General features: G+C 42.0%; 1 protein-coding gene across 16 annotated transcripts in view; it reads right to left on the bottom strand.

Annotated features, from left to right (window-relative positions):
- Positions 1 to 5,437, bottom strand: part of LOC109405099 (unconventional myosin-XVIIIa) — a 1,227,991-nt gene extending 1,222,554 nt beyond the window's left edge. For 9 of the 16 annotated variants that reach the window (XR_009999527.1, XR_009999528.1, XM_062861173.1 and 6 more), the window contains exon 1: positions 5,135 to 5,428. The gene's annotated coding sequence lies outside the window, so the exon portion shown is untranslated. Of the gene's footprint in view, positions 1 to 4,833; positions 4,857 to 5,134 lie in introns of all 16 variants that reach the window. The other 7 variants (XM_062861177.1, XM_062861181.1, XM_062861179.1 and 4 more) reach the window with 4 other exon arrangements.
- Positions 5,438 to 20,819: the final 15,382 nt, after the last annotated feature.

Below are 20,819 nucleotides of genomic sequence, written 5' to 3'. Positions count from 1 at the left end.
CCGAGTCGTCCGTTGCGTAGTACCGGTTATAGGTCGTCGGGGCGCCGGTGAACCGGGAGTCTTCCACCAACCGGAATCACCGGGCCGACTTCGGCACCTTACTGGTCGGGATGAAAACATCGGTGTCGAGAGAACTTCCACCGTCGGGGTCTTTCTCTGTCGGAGTAGGCTAGGTCCGTCCACCGCCGGGGACTAGACCGAGTAGACCGAGAAAAAGCACCGGTGCTTGGTCGTCAGGGCGCCTGTGAACCGGAAGCCAGTCTTCAACCGGAATCTCAGAACCGACCCTGCCACCAGCCTGGGAAGTATCGGTAACGGAAGAAGTTTCAGTGTCGGGGAACTCTTCGTCGGATAGGGTAGATCCACCTTCGGGGACTATCCGAGTCGTGCGCGAAAAGCCGGAGTGCTAAATAGCACACGGACGGCATTAGAATAACAAATTTGGTGTATGTATGTTTGTACCAACTGTGTCGCTGAATGGCGATAGGTTAGGTACGAACACTAAAAAGATTAGAATAACAAATTTAGAAGCGACAAAATGTGCATGAGCACAATAGCAGAAGAGCGCATGAGCGCAGTGCCCCCCCTGAAGCAGTCGCATCAGTGGTACCATGGGGATCGAGGCGTCAAGGTGTAGCAGAGTTTTTCCAATCGGTTTTCTCTGCTCGGGAGGTTGGGAGGAAAACACACACACACACACACACACACATACACACACACATACACACACACACACACACACACACACACACACACACACACACACACACACACACACACACACACACACACACACACACACACACACACACACACACACACACACACACACACACACACACACACACACACACACACACACACACACACACACACACACACACACACACACACACACACACACACACACACACACACACACACACACACACACACACACACACACACACACACACACACACACACACACACACACACACACACACACACACACACACACACACACACACACACACACACACACACACACACACACACACACACACACACACACACACACACACACACACACACACACACACACACACACACACACACACACACACACACACACACACACACACACACACACACACACACACACACACACACACACACACACACACACACACACACACACACACACACACACACACACACACACACACACACACACACACACACACACACACATCGGAGAGCACGTAATCACATCGAAACGAGCTTTGAAGCATCTAGGAGTGATGGTCGATGATCGACTTAACTTCAAGGAACACGTCGACTACGCCTGCGGAAAGGCGGCGAAGGCTGTCAATGCTATAGCGACGATAATGCCGAACGTCGGGGGACCACGAAGTAGTAAGAGGCGTCTTCTGGCGAGCGTAGCAGGCTCAATACTCAGGTATGGTGCCCTAGCATGGGCTGAAGCACTGAGTACGAAGCGGAATAGAAGAGCGCTAGACAGCGCATTCCGACTCATGGCCACTCGGGTCGCCAGCGCGTACAGAACCATCTCGACGGAGGCAGTATGTGTTATCGCGGGAATGATGCCCATTTGCATCACCATCGCCGAAGACGTGGAATGCTATTGTGTTTCCAGTTCAAAACCGAATTAGCGACATTTTTTCTTTCACTTCCGCTGCTTTTGCCTTGCGTTATACACTATGTCGGAAGTGGGGCGCTGTATAGAATACCAGGTGTACAATACAGCGCCCCACTTCCGACATTGTGTTTAACGGAAGGCAAAAGCAGCGCAAGTAAAAGAAAAAATGTCGCTAATTCGGTTTTGAACTGGAAACATAATACCATCGCAGAAGTACCATGAGCGTAAGAGATATCGTCAGAGCGAACTCGTTGGCTAAGTAGCAGCAAGACTTATTCCTAGCGTGTCAGCGTGGATGAATAGGAAGCATGGGGAGGTGAACTTCCATCTGACGCAATTCCTGTCCGGCCATGGCTGCTTCAGGAAGTACCTGCACCGGTTTGGGCACGCTCTTTCGCCCTTTTGCCCGGAGTGTGTTAACGTGGAGGAGACACCGGAACATGTCGTTTTCGAATGCCCCAGGTTCGAAGAAATTCGCGTCTTGCTGCGCGGAGTGACAGTCGACAACATTGTCGAAGAGATGTGTCGCGATGAAAACACGTGGAACGCTGTCGACAGAGCAGTAACGAGGGTGCTATCCGCGCTGCAGAGGAAGTGGCGCGAAGACCAGAGAGCGGCGGAACGCGATCCGGGTAGGCATGATCCACCGCCGGGGACATGACTGAGTCGTCCGTAACGTGGCACCGGTTTTTGGTCGTCGGAGCGCCGGTGAACCGGAAGTCCACCACCAACCGGAATCGCCGGACCGACTTCGGCACCTTACTGGTCGGGATAGAAACATCGGTATCGGGAGAACTTCCACCGCCGGGGTTTTTCTCCGTCGGAGTAGGCTAGGTCCACCGCCGGGGACTAGACCGAGTCTATCGCGAAGAAGCACCGGAATTTGGTCGTCGGGGCGCCTGTGAACCGGAAGCCAGTCTCCAACCGGAATCGCAGGAGAGACCTCGGCACCTGTCTGGGAAGAAACGGTTTCGGAAGATGTTCCACTGCCGGGGAACTCTTTGTCGGCGTAGGGTAGATCCACCGTCGAGGACTACACGAGTCGTGCGCGAAAAGCTGGAGTGCTAAATGGCACAACGGCGGCACGGGGAGGACACCGTTCGGAGCAAGTCAGTAGGATCCGAATGCCTTACGTGGTATTATAATAACAAATTGTGTGTATGTTGTACCTATGTGTCGCTGAATGGCGATATGTTAGGTACTAACATTAGAACGTGTAGAATAACAAATTTGAAACTAAGCATGTTGTCCGCTTAATGGCGAGCCAACATCAACCGGAGTAAGCAAAATACGAGACCTGTATGAGTACAGATTAGGAGCGACAAAAAGTGCATGAGCACAGTAGCAGAAGAGCGCATGAGCGCATTGCCCGCCCTGAAGCAGTCGCATATCAGTGGTACCAGGGGGATCGAGGCATCAAGGTGTAGCAGAGTTTTTCCAATCGGTTTTCTCTGCTGGGAAGGATGGAAGGAAAAACACACACACACACACACACACACACACACACACACACACACACACACACACACACACACACACACACACACACACACACACACACACACACACACACGCACATACAGACATTTGCTCAATTCGTCGAGCTGAGTTATGGGTGTAAGAAGGGTAAAAAGATGTTATTAACCCTTTATAAGGCCGAGAAAACTAGAAGAGTTGTCAACGCATACTATTATGGAAATGATTATATACATGATTACATGTACAAAACAATTTTTGTTTGAAAGAAACTCTCAAAAATTTAGGTGGCAATATAGTTGCCATTGCCCGTTCAATCCAAAAACGCTGGTGGCAATATAGTTGCCACTGCCCGTTAACCCCAAAAACGAGCTTTTGAGGTGGCAATATAGTTGCCACTGCCCGTTTAGGCCACCAGCGCTGGTGGCAATATTCTTGCCACTGCCCGTTTAGGATACTTTTCTTCTTTTGACTTCGACAAAAAGCCGGGAAAGAGATTTTAGAGTGGATTATGGCTTAACCCATAATATAAACTGCGTGGTTCAGCTCATTTCAACCCATAATTTGATAATTTCTTAAAATATTTACCAAATCTATAATTTTACAATAAGTTTGAGCTAATTTTCTTCACGCGGTCAAATTCAGCCATTTTTTGAGACAACAAATGGCTCCCAAATTGTTGTAAAAGCTTTTTTTAGTGCCAAAAAAATTCCAGGCGTTGTTACTAATCCCATTTTTACGTAAACCAAAAAATAAGTTCGAAATAAATTGTTATAAAACAGAAACAAATACAAACAGTAGGTGGCAATATAGTTGCCACTGCCTTATAAAGGGTTAAAGGCTATATGAATTATTAAGTTCTTGTGTTTTATTTCATTACAAATTCGATTACAAATGAAAACACAAAATATTAAATTCATTTGAATCCAGATCATAATGATTATTGAAACACGGGCTATAAAGATCATAAAACTCACACATAAATTTTATTACTCACGATAAATAATTTTCATTTTGTTTCGATAATGGATTTCATTTGCGTCAAACCGTATATTTTTTATGTTCCGAAACATAATTATCATTAATGAAGGCCTATTGCAAAAATATGTAGTTTCACACATAAAAGATATACGGAAATTATCTTTAGTATATGGATTTGATATACTTACACGGAAAAATATTATAACCCAAAGAATTAGTTTTAAAAACTCAAATTTGGCTAAACTGCTTAAAGTTTTAACTCAAAGTTGGGTTGTTTTCTCCCTCGCCCCACCGCAATGTTGTCGAAAACAAAGAGAGAAGCACCGACGCATCCGCTGCTCTTCCGTGGAAGAAGCCAAATTTGGGGTTTCTTGAATTAACCCAAATTTGCGTCATTTGAGGCCTCCGTTGGGTGAAAATAACTTACCACTGGGTTAATTTTTTTGCCGCTCTCAAACGAGAACTACTCACTCACCACTTTCGCTGTTTAACGCAAATTTGAGTTATTCCACGGAAGACCGGGATTGCGTCAAAACAACTTAAATTTGGGTAGATTTGTAGTTCAGTGTAGTGTCAAATCAAAAAAGGTATAATATGATATATGATATTATCATTGACCGCTGAAAACCCCTCCCACATACAAGTTCTGGCTACGCCACTGAACCCGGTGTATGTGTATTTTTGTCGAAATTCATTGTGAAAATGATATGGCATAATTAGATTTTGTTTCTTACCTAGTGCATGCTACCATGTGTCCCTGGTGATGTAAAACACGAAAAAACTTATAAAAAATCTTTTTATATAAAAACAATTTTAGTGAAATGGTCGTCAACACTGACCATGAATTTACTCAGATCAGTGAAAAAGTTAGATACGTCGATTTGAAAAATTATGCTTGATTTGGTTCCGGTTCCTTGACCTGAGTTTTGTAACCAATAGGATATCGTTCTTAAATAAATTACAATTACAATTAATATCTAGGATATTAATATGACCAACATCGTATTTATCATGATAAATACGTTGAATACTTACCTTATCAAAGATAAGATACACTGTTGCGTCCTGCGTACCTATCACATCACGACGAAATTTTGGCAGATTTCACTTTTCATGTTTTTATTTCACCTGGGATCAGAATTACTGCAACTCATCACAAAAGCAATGTAACCACTATCAAGAAGCGAATAATATTACATTATTATAAGAAAAATGATAGAAAACAGTGAATTTTAACTTCAAAACTTAAGCGAGAGTTTCTCCAGTTTCTCATTTTTTCGCATTTAAGACAGTGCATACGTTCCCAGTTCATAAAACAACAATGTTTGAACACGCTAACTCACACCGACACAGCGGCTGTGTTGGTCGTGCTCAAATCGACCCTCTTTACATGCCGCACATTTTGTGTGTTGCAAGGGCCTTATTGGCGATCAAATGTGAGGTTAAGGGTGCTATTACACTCTTTGCCCAGACGCCAAATGGGCCTTTTCATTTGACGTCTTAAATCACCCGGATAAAAAATTACCATTCATCACATGGTAAATATTATTAACAAATGACTGGTTTTATTGTTCACAATAAAACACATAGTAGATACATTGTAACTTTTTACAATAGAAATCAAGCCCATATAGTTCGTACAATAAGTGAACATTAGCTTTATTAGTGACTGATTGATTCGATTGTTTTTCAATAGTTCTATAATAATTTAAAGTTACTATCAGTAAAAATTAATTTAAGTTGTTTTTAAATAGTTGCAAAATGGCCTGCAAAGTTCTCATGGACTTTTTATTAAAAAAGAGTTTATTTCTCAATTACACTTAAAAACAATTTGTAACAAATAAATAACAATAAGTATTATTGTTGCTTGGATCATGTTTGTATAATCAAATACAAAATCACTTGACATATTTTTTATAGTTTTCGTTTTAAATTTCAGTACAGTAGATGTTTCGGTTATCGAATGTTATTCGCTAAAACTGACAGACGTCAAGCCGTGTTGGCAGAGGAAGCTCTCAATGAATAACTGAGGAAGTACTCATAGAAAACTAGCTGAAAAGCAGGTTTAGCCAAGTGAGGATGTTAAGACAAGAAAAAGATGAACAATGATTTTTCTAATATTTTCCATTAAATTAAAGGAATCTAGTAAATAGTAAACTACCATTGATAACAATACAAATACAATTAGTTTAATGGGGTCAATTGAACCGATGTTAAAATAAACATGCAATAATATTTGTTGTTATGTAAACAGATTTCGCCTTTGAAAAACCAAAGAATTCATATTTCTCGGTAACATTTTTCTCCAGCATTTACAGATACTAATGGCCACATGAATTGTGAACGATTTATGGTATGGATCATACGACCTGAGGTCTGACTTGTGATATTTGGCAGTTATTTGAAAAGATTGAAGATAGATCTTATCAACAGCTGCCAAGCAATACATACCAGACAGACATTAGAGTGTTTGATTCTTATCATAAAATGTGCATATCATTCTGGCGAACGTTAGTGCTCGTAAATGCTAGATGTAAATGTTAGCGGGAAATATAAATTCTATGGATTTTCAAAAGCGAAAACTGCTTACAAATAACAAATATTATTGTATTTTTATTGTAACAACGATTCATTTGACGCCATTCAATTAATTGTATTTGTATTGTAAGAACAATGAAAAAACATTAAGATATATTGTTATCTTTTGAAAATTGCCCTAAAAATGTCTCATAAAAACACAATACGTTCTATTGTTTTTCGCGAAAAAGTGTATGAAAATTTTCTCAAAATTTTATGGTTAAGATACATAACGACCACCATTTTTTATTGTAAAAGTGCCATTTACCATTCGCCGAATGGTATAGAACAATAGGCTAATCCAGATGACCCCCAATTGTAGAGGCGCTTGATGAGATAAGGAGAAAATCGTTTGTTTACATAAAAAAGTCAATTTTTTGTCGTCAAATTTTACTCATTTTTTGCTCTAGAAGTTGCTATTTTCCATTTGCAATGGCTTCCATTATCATCATTCTTGATGCCCACGCCGACAGACACCGGATTGGCCAGCTAACAAAAAATCCGGAAGATCGCCCGCCGGAGGCATAGCAAGAGCTCCTCAAATTAATCACATAAATTGTTCGTAAGTACCTACCGGATCTAAGCGCATCTGAAAGAGGAGTAAATTTTCTTTCCAAAAAGTGCTCGTTTGTTTCTCTACGATGCGGAATTCGATAAGAAAAAGTGAAAAAAGTGCACTTTGCCTATGCTGCGCCAGGTTAAATTTTGGCGGAGCCCCGTTTTTCATAGGGTTCTCATTCCTACCACCAGATGCGGAGGGATCGTTAGCTTCCGTTGGATTTACCTATAGGGGTGATGGTGAGTGTGTTGTGTAAATTACAATATGTTTAATGGTCAATATTTTTCGAAAAAATGGTGTTGTAACAATAAAATTTATCGTATTTTTATGATACTTTTTATCAGGGCAGCCCTATGTTGCTACGGTAGTTTGCTGCGGTTGATCGTTATGTCTCTGTTCTGACGGGATTCTCTAGACGGGTCAAGCTTGAAGACAAGGCTTTTGGATGATTTTGATAAAAAAGTTGGGTAGCTCTTCGCTGGATGAATCAGTAAAGCTCTCGGGGATGAGAATATTGGAGAATCTATACATTAATGGCGAGGATTATTGCTGACAGAATCGGACGGACTTACGGAGCGGACCTTCTCGACTTCTCAAGCAATGAACTACCAGCTTGGCGCGCGGCCACAGTTGATCAGCAGGAGTAAATCCATTTTATTCTGTATGGCGAAAAGCATCTAAACTCGAATTTCTCGAAATGACAAGCTTTTACCGAAAAAATATTTGGTAGGCACCAAACCGATCATCATTGTGCACAACCGCTACCCAATATTTTTTCGAATAATGCGTTCCACTTCGAGAAATACGCCTTTAGATGCTATTCGCCATACAATATTTTTGCGATTTATTGTACGTGGATTTGCTAACTGAACACGACGAATCAGAACCGTCGTTTTTGGAATCGCCGTTCGAATCGCCGTTGGAATCGTCGTTCGATTGCAGAGCGAGACATCAACCAAACTGACACATCGCTTTAGCGCCAGTCACACGATGCATATATTGATCAATAGTTGGCCGTTTTATGGAAACATTGAAGGTATGATATTGTTCAAAAATAGATTGATATCAATCATTCAACTTTTCCCCTATCTTCTGTTTGATCAACCACGCAGCAATATTTCCCCTCCATAGCGCATTTTACTTCAAGTATCTCTATAATATAGTTCCCCACCTCCAAAAATTTTACATCAATCCTCTCGAAGATTGCTCAAACCATGGGTCAAATTATTCCATGGATCAATTGATTGGTTCAATATTTTCCCTCCAGATCAACCTATCATCCTTTCAATGCAGCAGCGCGTGATCGAGAGCATCATCATTGCAGAACATTCTGCCGTGTTGCCATACATATATATTTTTTTAAAGTTAAATAAACAGCTATTGAAATGTATAATACATACAAAAAAGAAAACTGAATTCAGATGTAATAAATCATCGAACAAAAGAAACAATGTATGCAGAAGTATTTTCCCCAAGACTTTTTATTTAAATGTAATGAATCCAACGATTAAAATGCATTAGTGGTAATAAACAGTTCACAACTTTTTTTGTGTAATCTTATAAGTCGGTTGGTGTCCCACCGAACTTTGCTAAAAAAAAATACTGGTGCTCTGGCGGTCTCTAACACCAGTTAATTAATAATTCGTGGAGCGGACCTGGTGTGATGGTTGAATCACGTGACTATCACGCCGATGACCTGGGATCGAATCCCACTCCCGACAAATTTACAAAGTGTGAGTTCTTCCTTCGTAAGGGAAATAAAGCGTGGGTCCCGAGATGAACTAGCCTAATGCTAAAAATCTCGTTAATACTGATACAAAATTAATTCATAGTTTGCACATCATGGTGGCTTACTTGCGTTGCCTATAAATTAGAAATACCCCCTTCTGACAAATAACACCCTTCAGTAGTAATTTTGTGTAATATCGAAATATAAAGGTAATTCAGCAAGACGGCGCTGAAGGTATTTCAAGTCCCATCCCATGGGCTGTCCAAAAATATTTCGTAATAAAAAATATGTATAATATGTTTGAATATGTAAAAATGGTAAAGCTTAGAAGAAGAAATAATGTTTTCCATTCACATTTATTAAAAAAAAAAAAACAAAACAAAATTTGACGGAAATGCATTGTATACATTGTCTTCCGCATTATTGGCATTGGGATCGGTAGGACTGAAAATCAACCACGCACCCACCGACGACGCATTGATTCAATAAAAGGCTTTGCTTTGTCAGCTGTGCACGTATGATAAGCATGCACGGACACTTTGTTTTTTTTTCTCTTTATGCATTAACTTCTCTCCCTTCTCTCATACTGCCGGGAGATTTTCTCTCTGTTCAAAACTCGGCTTGATCCATCTCTCTGGAAAGGGGCAATATCGAAGATATTGGATTGATACTTGGTTTGATCCTCGTGATTTCATCAATAATCCTTGAGAAAGAAATAATTATTGATGAAATGATGGTAAAGGAAACAAGAAAGCGCTGCCAAATAAATATTTTCAAGTTCAAGTAAGTTGCGCATCGTAAATTTTCATTAGATTATTTAGGAATAATGTTTAATATTTAACATTGGTTTATCATGTTTTATATCACATCTTTTATTTCCACTAACGCATATGCGGTTTGCTAGTGCCTTTAGTATAAATGCTAGAACTATATAGGGAAACTCAGTATATTTTCGACAGATTTGTTCTCTTCGTCATGGGGTGTCATCTAAAGTCTGATAAACCTCAACTTGGCGTCACATCTTTGCCAATCAAAGTGTTTCAAGCTATTCGGACGACAAAAACCCCTTATGGCATGGCAAAGAGAGAAAAACTGCCAAAAATACCAAAAGCCACTCTCAGGACATATAATTTAATTATCGTTCAGTTACCAATCTAGCTATAGAGAAACCTGTATTAATAATAACGGATAAAGCAAACATTTTAAATTATAGACGAAACAAACAAATCAATATGGCATTAACCTCTTATCAGCCTTTGTTTTCTAAACCTATTTTGCTTTACATATTTACTATGACTTTAGCAAAAATCAAAACTTGTTCGAACCTAACTGTTAATAATTATTGTTTAAGCTCCATTTTGTATGAAATATTTTGATTCAACGATAGAAGTTCATATCTTGTGTTAGAAGTTAAGAAACATTAACCTTCTCAAGACATTAGGAAAAATAACATGATGAATTAGTAAATAGATCCACTATTTAACAATTCATCATGCTAATCGGAGAGATTGGGTTCAATAGATAAGAGTTTATGAATGCTTACAAAAAAAAATCGAATATGGCGTGGTAAATGACCAAAACTATCAAAAAAATATTTTTTCATAATCATTAATGGAATTGAATAAGCAAGCGAAATATCGAAATTTTCTCTTTTCTAATGATCAAGTCTTTATTTTATTTACAAAGCAAAAACGTGACAATTTATTTCTAGAAATTTGCTTTCAAAGCATTCCATAAAATTCAATTGAACTGGCCACCATGAACGCCGTGAACCGCGCGCTGAACATTGGTGAATTGCTATCTCTTCCTCACTGATGGAATGGTCTTCGCTCAATCTGCTGACTCTTTTGCACTGCTGGACTGATCGAATCAAACAAGTCGAGAGGAAAGTTTGACGAACTTGGATGATCTTGATGGTTTGGTCAAACTGGATGATAGTGGTGGTTGGATCAATCTTTCGGAGGGGAAATATTTATTGAGGATATGATCACCAACCACAATCCTCGCTTTTGCAGGTTGGTCAGTATTTACATCAAGATTCAACATTATCATCCATGTTTTCCTCAATAAAAATGCATGCAATACATTTAGCAATATTTCCATCAAATTGTGTTTCTTGATGAAGTTGAAGGAAAGATTGAACCTCTTGGTTGAATCAACTTATTGATAAGGGAACGTTCAAAAATTACGTCCGACATTTGGGGGAGGGGGGGGGGTCTACAAAAGTGTGACAGTACGTGTATTGGGTATAGGAAAATAGCGTGACAGAGGGGGGAGGGGGGGTCTAGAAATCCCAAAAAATGATGGACGTAATATTTGAATATTCCCTAAGTGTAAATGGCACTTTTGACATATTTCGGCACCAACATTTCAAAAGGGCGTAACTGCATTTGGAAGTAATACAGTGACGATTCGTTCGTTGAGAGCTCGTTAGATGGGCTGTCTCGATGGTTGAATGTTCACTGGTTGGGGCAAAACCCAACTAAAAAGCACTGTCAATGTCAAAATAGATGTCAAAACGAGTTTGACGTCTGACCGCCGCCGCATCACAGCTCCTGTATACAGAACGTTTACGCAAGTATGTGAGTGTTCCGTGACGTATTTCTCATCACTTGCGTGTGTCTAGAGCATTTTGATCAGTTGTCAGTTGCCCCAACGAACGAACACGATTCGCTAATCGGGGCGCAGTCGTGACCCAACCAGCGAATCCGGACTGTACCTTCTTTCAAAGCTATAGGTCGTACTGCCTCCCTTACACTCAAACCACCGTGGTTGTCGGAAAGAGGAGAGTTTTTCCCATCTGATACTTGTTGTGAAAAACATGGAAATCATAAAACATGATCCACAGCTTTAAAAGAAGGTGATGATTCCAAAAGCAGTTACGCCCTTTTGAAATGTATGTGTCGATTTAACGTAGGAGCAACACGTGCGTGAGATTCTCTCTCTCAGTTGGTGTGGTTTGTTTTGATTCAATCTGACATTGCTTTTACACGGTTGTTTGTGAAAACCCATCGATGGGTAAAAAAACACCCATTTTCGAATACCTCGCATGTCTGTCAAAACATGGGTAAAATTGATTATACAAAAAGAGTAAAAAAATACCCATGTTTCTGAACCGACCTTCTTCCCATTAATGGGTGAAAAAAGTTATAGAGGTAATCACGTTCAAATGTATGCGTGCCTTTTTAGTAGATGTAGTTGTGAAACTGCGAGGAAAATATTTGCACTCTTGCCCCGGACGTTAGTTTTATCATTATTTACCCGTTTTACCCAATTCGATTGGGTAATATTTGCATATGCAATCTTAATAGCCTTTCAATCGGCGTGCACTTTTGTGTGAGGAAAAATTTGCGCTAGTGTTCGTGTGTTGAAATGTCACTTATCTCTATAAAAGTTTCACCGCGACCTTGTTTGCAGACTTCAGTTTTTGTTTCAGTTTGTCTATTTAGAAGTAAGTTAGGCCGGAACAAATCTCATTTTCTTCTTTTGTCACAATACTCGTTGGCTCGCTAAGGGGGAGGACAATAAATAATAAATGTATTTGACGAAGAAATACCCATACAATTCGGCAAAATCTATAAACTCATCGGATTTGTTAAGAAACTTCACCTTAAAATTTTAAAATTTCTTGAATATTTTATTGGTGTCCCCCCTCAAAATGTTGGATTTCGACCAAAATTTTCCGAGGGGGCGGTGACATAGGGTGCTATTACACTCTTTGCCCAGACGCCAAATATTTGACCACTTTTGACAGATAAATTTTGGCAGGTTGTTTGGCTCTGTTTGTCCCTATTAGTTTTTCGAGAGTGACAAATATTTTTGTTTGCCAGGTACACCTTGGTCAAAATTTAACTGTCAAAAGTGGTCAAATATTTGGCATTGGTCAAAGAGTGTCATACTAGCTATAAGAGAAAATCGAAATTTGTGTCAGCCTTATTAGGGCATCTCCAGGAGCGTTATAAAATGTATGGGAGTTATAAAATGCATCTAGAACTGCATCTCGGTCATCTTCAGCAGGCGTTTCAAATTTATAAATTCGAACAGTTTTGTTACAAAATTTGAAACTGGCATACGACCCCGTTCTATTTTTGCACAAATTTGAAACAAGATTTTGACGCGTTCTATTTATGTTGTTGCCATGTCAAATCATATGTATGCCCTCTGGGAACATCATTCTACCGAGTCCAATGGGGTTTATGATTTATTAGGTCGTTGACAATTAAATTTACCGATTTCCGTGAGAAATCTGCAGGATTTAGAACTGCTGCTGAAGACGCCCATGTTTGAGTTCTATTTTTGACAGTTACAAATTTTGTAACCGTTTTAAAAATATAACTAGAACTGAAACGCTCCTGGAGATGCCCTTACTATTTCAAGCTTAACTTTTCAATCCGACGTAACTCGAGAATGTAAACAAATCCGGGTTAACTGCTGCATGCATGATTCAATAAGCAAATTGAAGAATCCATATCACTGTTTGATGATTTATTGCTTAATTTGTTTAACTAAGCATATTATTCGAAACGACGTATCTAACTATTTTGATGTTTACAACTTTACTGATAGATACACCGTTTTGATATATGAGAAAACCAAACGACGTATCTAGCCAAAATCAAAAGTAACAGATACACCAAACTGGCACCATACAAAAGCGACGTATCTGGCATGACGTATCTCTAACCAACCCGGTGTATGTGTATTTTTATCAAAATTCATTGTGAAAATGATATGGAATGAGTAGGTTTTGTTTCTTACCTAGTGCGTGCTATATCCCTGGTGATGTTAAGCACGAAAAAACTTATGAAAAGTCTTTTTATAAAAAACTATTTTAGTGAAATGGTCGTCAACATTGACCACGAATTTACTCAGATCAGTGAAAAAGTTAGATACGTCGATTTGAAAAATTATGCTTGATTTATTTGTGTTCCCCCTGTTGACGAATCATGTTCCGGAGAAAAATGCAGTGAAATTTGTTGGCATCCCTACATGCCACCCTAGTGGGAACGCGAATACACCCCTGTTCGTCGTTGGGCCGTTATCGTTCGGCGAACGGCGAAGAAGAAGAGAAATAGTAAACAAACAGTGACAGATAATTTCCATTCAGTACCTTTGTAGAAGTTTTAGAATAAAGCCACGTTGTAAGAAGTACGTCTTCGAGTTTCGTTTATTTTCGCGTATTTTCCCTGCGGTTTTGTGGTCTCTGCCCCCTGTCCGCCAACAGGTCATGGGCCCAAGTCGCGCTCAACGCGGAAAGTAGTTATCGTCCCCGAAAATCGCGCATTCGGAAGGTGCTCCGGTTGAAGCACAGTGTTTTCCGCGAGTGGAAGAAAAGTGAGGTTACGATGGCCGAGCAACAGCGGTTCCCACTCACGAAGCTGAACAACCACAACTACCAGGCGTGGAAGTTCAAAATGGAAATGATGCTCATACGCGATGAGTTGTGGCATGTCATTTCCGATCCTCCCCCGAATCCCGTGACGTCTGACTGGACGAAGGCGGACACGAAGGCTCGTGCAACCATCGGTCTCTGCATCGATGACAACCAAACGAGTATGGTTCGGAACTGCGCCACTGCGAAGGCTGCTTGGACGGCGCTCAAGGAATACCACGACAAAGGCTCCGAAGTATATCTGCTGAAGAAGCTTACCCGGCTGGAGCTGCCGGAGGACGGTGACATGGAGCAGCACCTTCAACAATTCACCGATTTGTTGCAGCGGATTGCAGATACAGGAGATCCGATACCGGACAAATGGCAAGTGGCGATGTTGCTGTGCTCGCTGCCCGATTCCTTTGATCCCTTGGCAACAGCATTGGAGCAATGTCCTCGGGCTGAACTGACATTAGACCTTGTCAAATCGAAGCTGCTTGCCGAAGCTGAGAAACGACGAGAGAGAGCAGGTATCGGTTCAGTGTCAGGAGAAAAAGCGTTGCGGACTGATTTTAGACGAGGTGGAGGTGGCTCCGGAAGTACTTCTGGGGGTGCACCGAAAGAAACTCGTGTGTGCTACCACTGTAAAAAGCCCGGACACCTCAAGCGGAACTGCCGAAGCTTGCAGCGGGACGGTCCTAGGGACGGTCCGTCCGGATCCGGGAAGAAGGAAGGCAACGATCAGCCGAAGAAACAAAATGAAGCGAAGGCAAAACAAGCAAGCGTAGCGGAGGGCCCGCTGGCCTGGATGGTTGGCCACGGAGAGCCGACGAGTTGGTTCGTGGATAGTGGAGCGTCAAGGCATATGACGGGCGATAGAAAGTTCTTTTCGTCGTTGGATCAATCCACAGGAATGAGTGTACTTCTGGCTGATGGAGAGAAGGCGGACGTTGCCGGAATCGGTCAAGGAAAGCTCGTCGTACTGAACGGTGCAGGTAACCCCGTCGACATTGTGCTAGGTGAGGTTCTGTTCGTCCCCCGGCTCACTAGCGGTTTAATCTCGGTGAGTACCCTTACAACGAAAAATTTCCATGTTGTTTTCGACGACAATCGCTGTGAGATCCGGAATCGATCCGGTGATGTTTCAGCGACAGCGATTCGTTACGGCAGTCTGTACAGGCTGTGCACTCCCGATCAAGCAATGGTTTCCGTCCAACCTACTCATTCGCCCGATTGCCAACATACTTGGCACCGGCGGCTGGGTCACCGGGATCTGGAAATGGTCAAAGCGATACACATGAACGGTCATGCGGAGGGAATGAAGCTCGTCGACTGCGGAGTAAAGACAGTTTGTCACTGTTGCCTCGAGGGAAAAATGTCTCGGACACCGTTTCCTAAAAAGGTGGACCGCGGTTCGTAGGAGAGATTGGACATCGTTCATTCGGATTTGAGTGGTCCGATGACTGCTACGCCTAGCGGAAACTTGTATTTTCTCACCATGGTGGATGACTATACCCGGATGACGTTTACGTATCTCTTGCGGAAGAAATTCGAAGCTGCAGAAAAGATACGAGACTTCGTAAGCTTCTGCAAAACACAGTTTGGCAAGACACCTCGTATTCTGCAGTCCGATGGTAGTGGGGAATACGTTAACAAAGAATTGCAGCAGTTCCTTCGTAGCGAGGGCATTCTGAGCCAATTTACAGCGCCATACTCTCCCCAACAGAATGGCCTAGCGGAGAGGAAAAACCGTTACCTCAAAGAGATGGCGTTGTGTATGTTGTTGGAAGCAGGCTTGGAGCAAAAGTACTGGGGTGAAGCGGTACTAACAGCAACGCACATCCAGAACCGGGTCCCCTCGAGATCGATCGGTGTCAGTCCGTATGAGAAGTGGTTCGGTAGGAAGCCTTCATACGAACACTTCAAGATATTCGGCTGCGAAGCGTGGGTGCAAATTCCTGCAGAACGCCGGAAGAAGATGGAGGTAAAAGCCAGGAAGTTGGTGTTTGTGGGATATGCGAGCCAGCAAAAGGCGTTCCGGTTCCTCGACACCAGTACCGACCGAATCACAGTAAGCCGAGACGTGAAATTCGTCGAAGATCTTCGAAATGAGGCGAACAATAGTGATGTGAAAAGTGAGCCAAGCTTGGCTGAAGAATCGATTGCGCTGCCACCTTCTGTGGAGCCGAAAGTGAATGAAATTGAACAAGGACCTTTGGACCAAGAAGAAGAACCAGTGAGTGAAGAAGAACTACAAGAAGATGAAGTGCACGGAAATGTAAAAGTGAATGCCCGACGAGAAATGCCCCGTAGAGCAGCACGAGGCAACTTGCCGGCTAGATTCAAAGACTTTGAAGTTGGACTGATTGCGATAAACCAAGATGAACCAGAAACGTACCAGGATGCTGTTAGCTGTGCCCGGAAGGAGGAATGGATTCGTGCAATGGAAGAAGAATACGATTCCCTAAAGCTGAATAGCACATGGAAGCTTGTGGATCCGCCCAAAAACCGCAACATCGTCGGCTGTAAGTGGGTCTTTCGTACCAAGCTGGATGCAGAGGGGAACGTGGAACGGTTCAAGGCTAGGCTCGTGGCACAGGGTTTTACCCAGCGTGCCGGGTCTGACTACGAGGAGACCTTTGCTCCGGTCGCCATGCAGTCCACACTCCGAACGCTGCTAGCTGTGGCTGGGCACAGGAAAATGATGGTCAAACATTTAGATGTTAAAACCGCATATCTTTACGGTACCCTCAACGAAGAGATATATATGCGGCAACCTCCGGGCTTCGTTGAAAAGGGAAGAGAGGAGCAAGTCTGCCGGCTACTGAAGAGCATCTACGGGCTCAAGCAGGCGGCCAGGGTTTGGCACCAAACGATAACCAGTATCTTGTCAGACCTTGGATTCACCCAGTGCAAATCGGACACCTGCTTGTACAGGAAGCAGATTGGAGGGAGTAAATGGATTTACCTCCTTATATATGTAGATGATATCTTGGTAGTGTGCGAGCAGGAAGAAGCCATCCACATCGTAGAAGCGGAGCTGCAGAAACGTTTGAAGATCACGAGACTCGGGGCCATCAGTTGCTTCCTCGGCATTCGAGTCAGTCGTGATGCTGCCGGTATCTACAGTCTCAACCAAAGTGCATTCATCATGAAGGTTGCCAAGCGGTTCGGACTGGATGAATCGAAGGGATCAAAGTACCCCGTTGATCCGGGTTATTTCAAGATTGTTTCGGACAGTAAGAAGCTGAGTGATAACGTCGAGTTTCATAGCTTGATTGGGTCTCTACTCTATCTCGCGACGAACAGTCGGCCGGATATAGCAGCGAGTGTTGGAATACTAAGCCGAAAGGTAAGCTGCCCGTCGGAAGTCGACTGGACGGAAGGGAAGAGAATCGTGCGGTACCTGGTTTACACTAAAGACTACGTGTTGAAGCTTGGAGATGCGACACAGGAGTTGGAGTTGACTGGTTATTGCGACGCTGATTGGGCAGGGGACACTGCTGACCGCAAATCATGTAGTGGATACCTGTTCCGCGTAGGAGGAGCCACCGTAACCTGGGCAAGCCGAAAGCAGTGCTGCGTAACTACGTCAACCATGGAGGCTGAGTATGTAGCCTTATCTGAAGCTGTGCAGGAGGTTGTGTGGATTACTGGAGGAGTTAGGTGCGAAACAGGACGTGGCGACGATAATCTTCGAAGATAACAAAAGCTGTCTTGACTTCGTTGTCTTGGATCAACTCAAACGGCGATCCAAGCATATCGCTACACGGTATCATTATACGAGAGAGCTTTGTGCAGCAGGCATCATCAAATTGAAGTATTGCACATCGGAGAAGATGATAGCGGATGCCTTGACCAAGCCGCTTGGTTCGGTCAAGCTGAAGAGATTCGCGACCGCGATGGGTTTAGGAGGAGCTCAGGGCTGAATTCGCGAGGAGGAGTGTTGGCATCCCTACATGCCACCGCAGACAGACGTTCTAGCTCGAACAAATTTATTCAAATTTTCTATGTAAATTTTCACTAGCGACACCTAGGCAACCGATTGCCACAGTGCAGTCGCGTGCAGTTGACAGTTTGAGAAACCACGTGCTTCCAGCCGCTTACTTACCACCCAATTCACCACCCACCGAAAAATAAAATCAAAACAAACACTGTCAAAATCATTCCTACATTTGCGTCACATTTACAAAGATTTCCCAATGCGAGTGAAGTTCATCCAAATGCAGTTTTATTCAAGCAAATCTATTAAAATAATTCTAAAGTAAAAGTAATAATGTGTAAAATATTTTACAAGAGTCCTGCGCTAATTTGGGCAAAAGATTTTAGACATTAAATAAAAGTCATTTACTCTGCACAAATTATTTGGAAACATTATTAGCGTGCAACACGTGTAGTCTTTTCCCGCCATCCGGCTGGAAGACGACCGTGGTGACAGTTGTTGGTCGTAACGCACATGTGAGGCAGCGATTGAATATGAACGTCGCTAACGCCATCTGTTCGCTGATTGCCACTTGGCAATTTGTGGCGGCCATGTTTTTTACACAAGCTGCTGAGTCAAACTTGAACGTCTGTCTGCGATGCCACCTTAGTGGGAACGCGAATACACCCCTGTTCGTCGTTGGGCCGTTATCGTTCGGCGAACGGCGAAGAAGAAGAGAAATAGTAAACAAACAGTGACAGATAATTTCCATTCAGTACCTTTGTAGAAGTTTTAGAATAAAGCCACGTTGTAAGAAGTACGTCTTCGAGTTTCGTTTATTTTCGCGTATTTTCCCTGCGGTTTTGTGGTCTCTGCCCCCTGTCCGCCAACAAAATTCATATTAATAGTAAGTAACCCATTGATGAATTCATTGTTCAGTATTTCGCACTTCCAATTTTTGTGAATTCTAGGTTATGGCTTGAGTTGCTCCGCCCCACGGATCAAGCCACGGGTATCATTTAGTGCAAGATTATTTTCGCCAGTAGTAACGTGAATGCAATTAATAATGAAATGTATTTATACAAATATTGTTTTGCCAATAAAAATGAACGGATACACATATTTTCTTTTTAGTTTACTTCAATAGAATAATTGCGAAATGTTTAGTATTATCCATCATTTATCAACCTCAAAATGGGTATTTATTCACCCATTTTCCAACGCGAGCCTCCTTAGCAAATTGGGTAATAAATTACCCATCGTTTGACATAAACTGCATTTACCCATAAATGGGTAAATTGCATTTGCATAAATGGGTGGAGGCCAGGCCTGTGACACGGCCTATATCAATGCATTGGAATCATGGTAGACAGGATGTCCTGGGCGCTAGTAAATAGCGCCCACTGTCAAATGCGAAAACATCAACAATTTTTTGTTTAACGTTTAATTTGGTTTGAATAAAGCTACACAACAAACACGCATTGTGAATGTGATTTCATGTGTGGCTCACAACATCTAAAGACACTATATGCAAAGACACGAAATGTTCCAATTGGAATTCCAAATTTGCTGTCAATGTCATTCCAATCGAGCAGGAGACCTGTCAAACGCGCTTTAAAAGCATTGCTCGACAGCATCATCGTCATGACGCGACAATCATCATCAATAGCAACAATCATCAGATTTCGTGTCTTTAGCATACAGTGTCTTTAACAACATCAAACAAAAGCTACGTTTGTTGATTACACGCTCATTTCAATTTGCACGAATATGAGTATAAGTCAGTTAGATGTTGGCTACGATAAATTTCATTGATGCCAGGGGCCTGGAATTTTCAGTATGGCACTCATTTCAAGCGCAATTGTACAGTGATTCTTGTATCACATGTGTGTCATAAGTATTACAGAGAGTCAGTCTAGAGGTCGTTTAACGTAATAAGAGCATTAACATAAAAGTCTATAGGGGGATTCACTTAACAGCGTAAACCGCTTATTAAAGTTTATTCTGATTAAACGTCGCGATCACCAAGGCAATCTTTGATTATTTCATTCGCAAAATCATGAAACATTTCAAATAAGCAAAATACCATGGCTTACGCAGCAATAGACCATTCCCGTCTGACCTAACCCCTCTGTTTCTTATTTTTCTTCGAAAGACAATTGTTTTTTATGACTATTGCCGTTTTCAGATTTTTTTTATATGTGCTCCTGATTTTCTTACAAATTTTCAAAAACTGCGAATCTCACCACATTTTCAAATAAAATCACCATGCGAAGTAGTTTTTGGTAACCCTGTTAATGGTGAACTTTTTTTTCACCTCTCAGAAAATGAGAAACACATGGGAGCCCTATATGCTGTCATATTTGTTTACAATCGGAAACGTCAGGCTAATCAAACGATTCCGATTCCATTCAGAAGATCCAGAAGGGTCAGCAACAGATTCCAAATGAATCGGCGGCGAATTGGTCCCACGGATTAGTCAACGCGACCATCTCAACCACTGACTGGATTGATGAAGATCTTTGCCAAAAGAAAAATTAGAAAAAAAACTAGCGGTCGTCG

The sequence above is a fragment of the Aedes albopictus genome, chromosome 3 (assembly GCF_035046485.1).
Source record: "Aedes albopictus strain Foshan chromosome 3, AalbF5, whole genome shotgun sequence".
Classification (NCBI taxonomy): Eukaryota; Metazoa; Arthropoda; class Insecta; order Diptera; family Culicidae; genus Aedes; species Aedes albopictus.
This window is presented reverse-complemented; position numbering and strand designations above follow the sequence as displayed.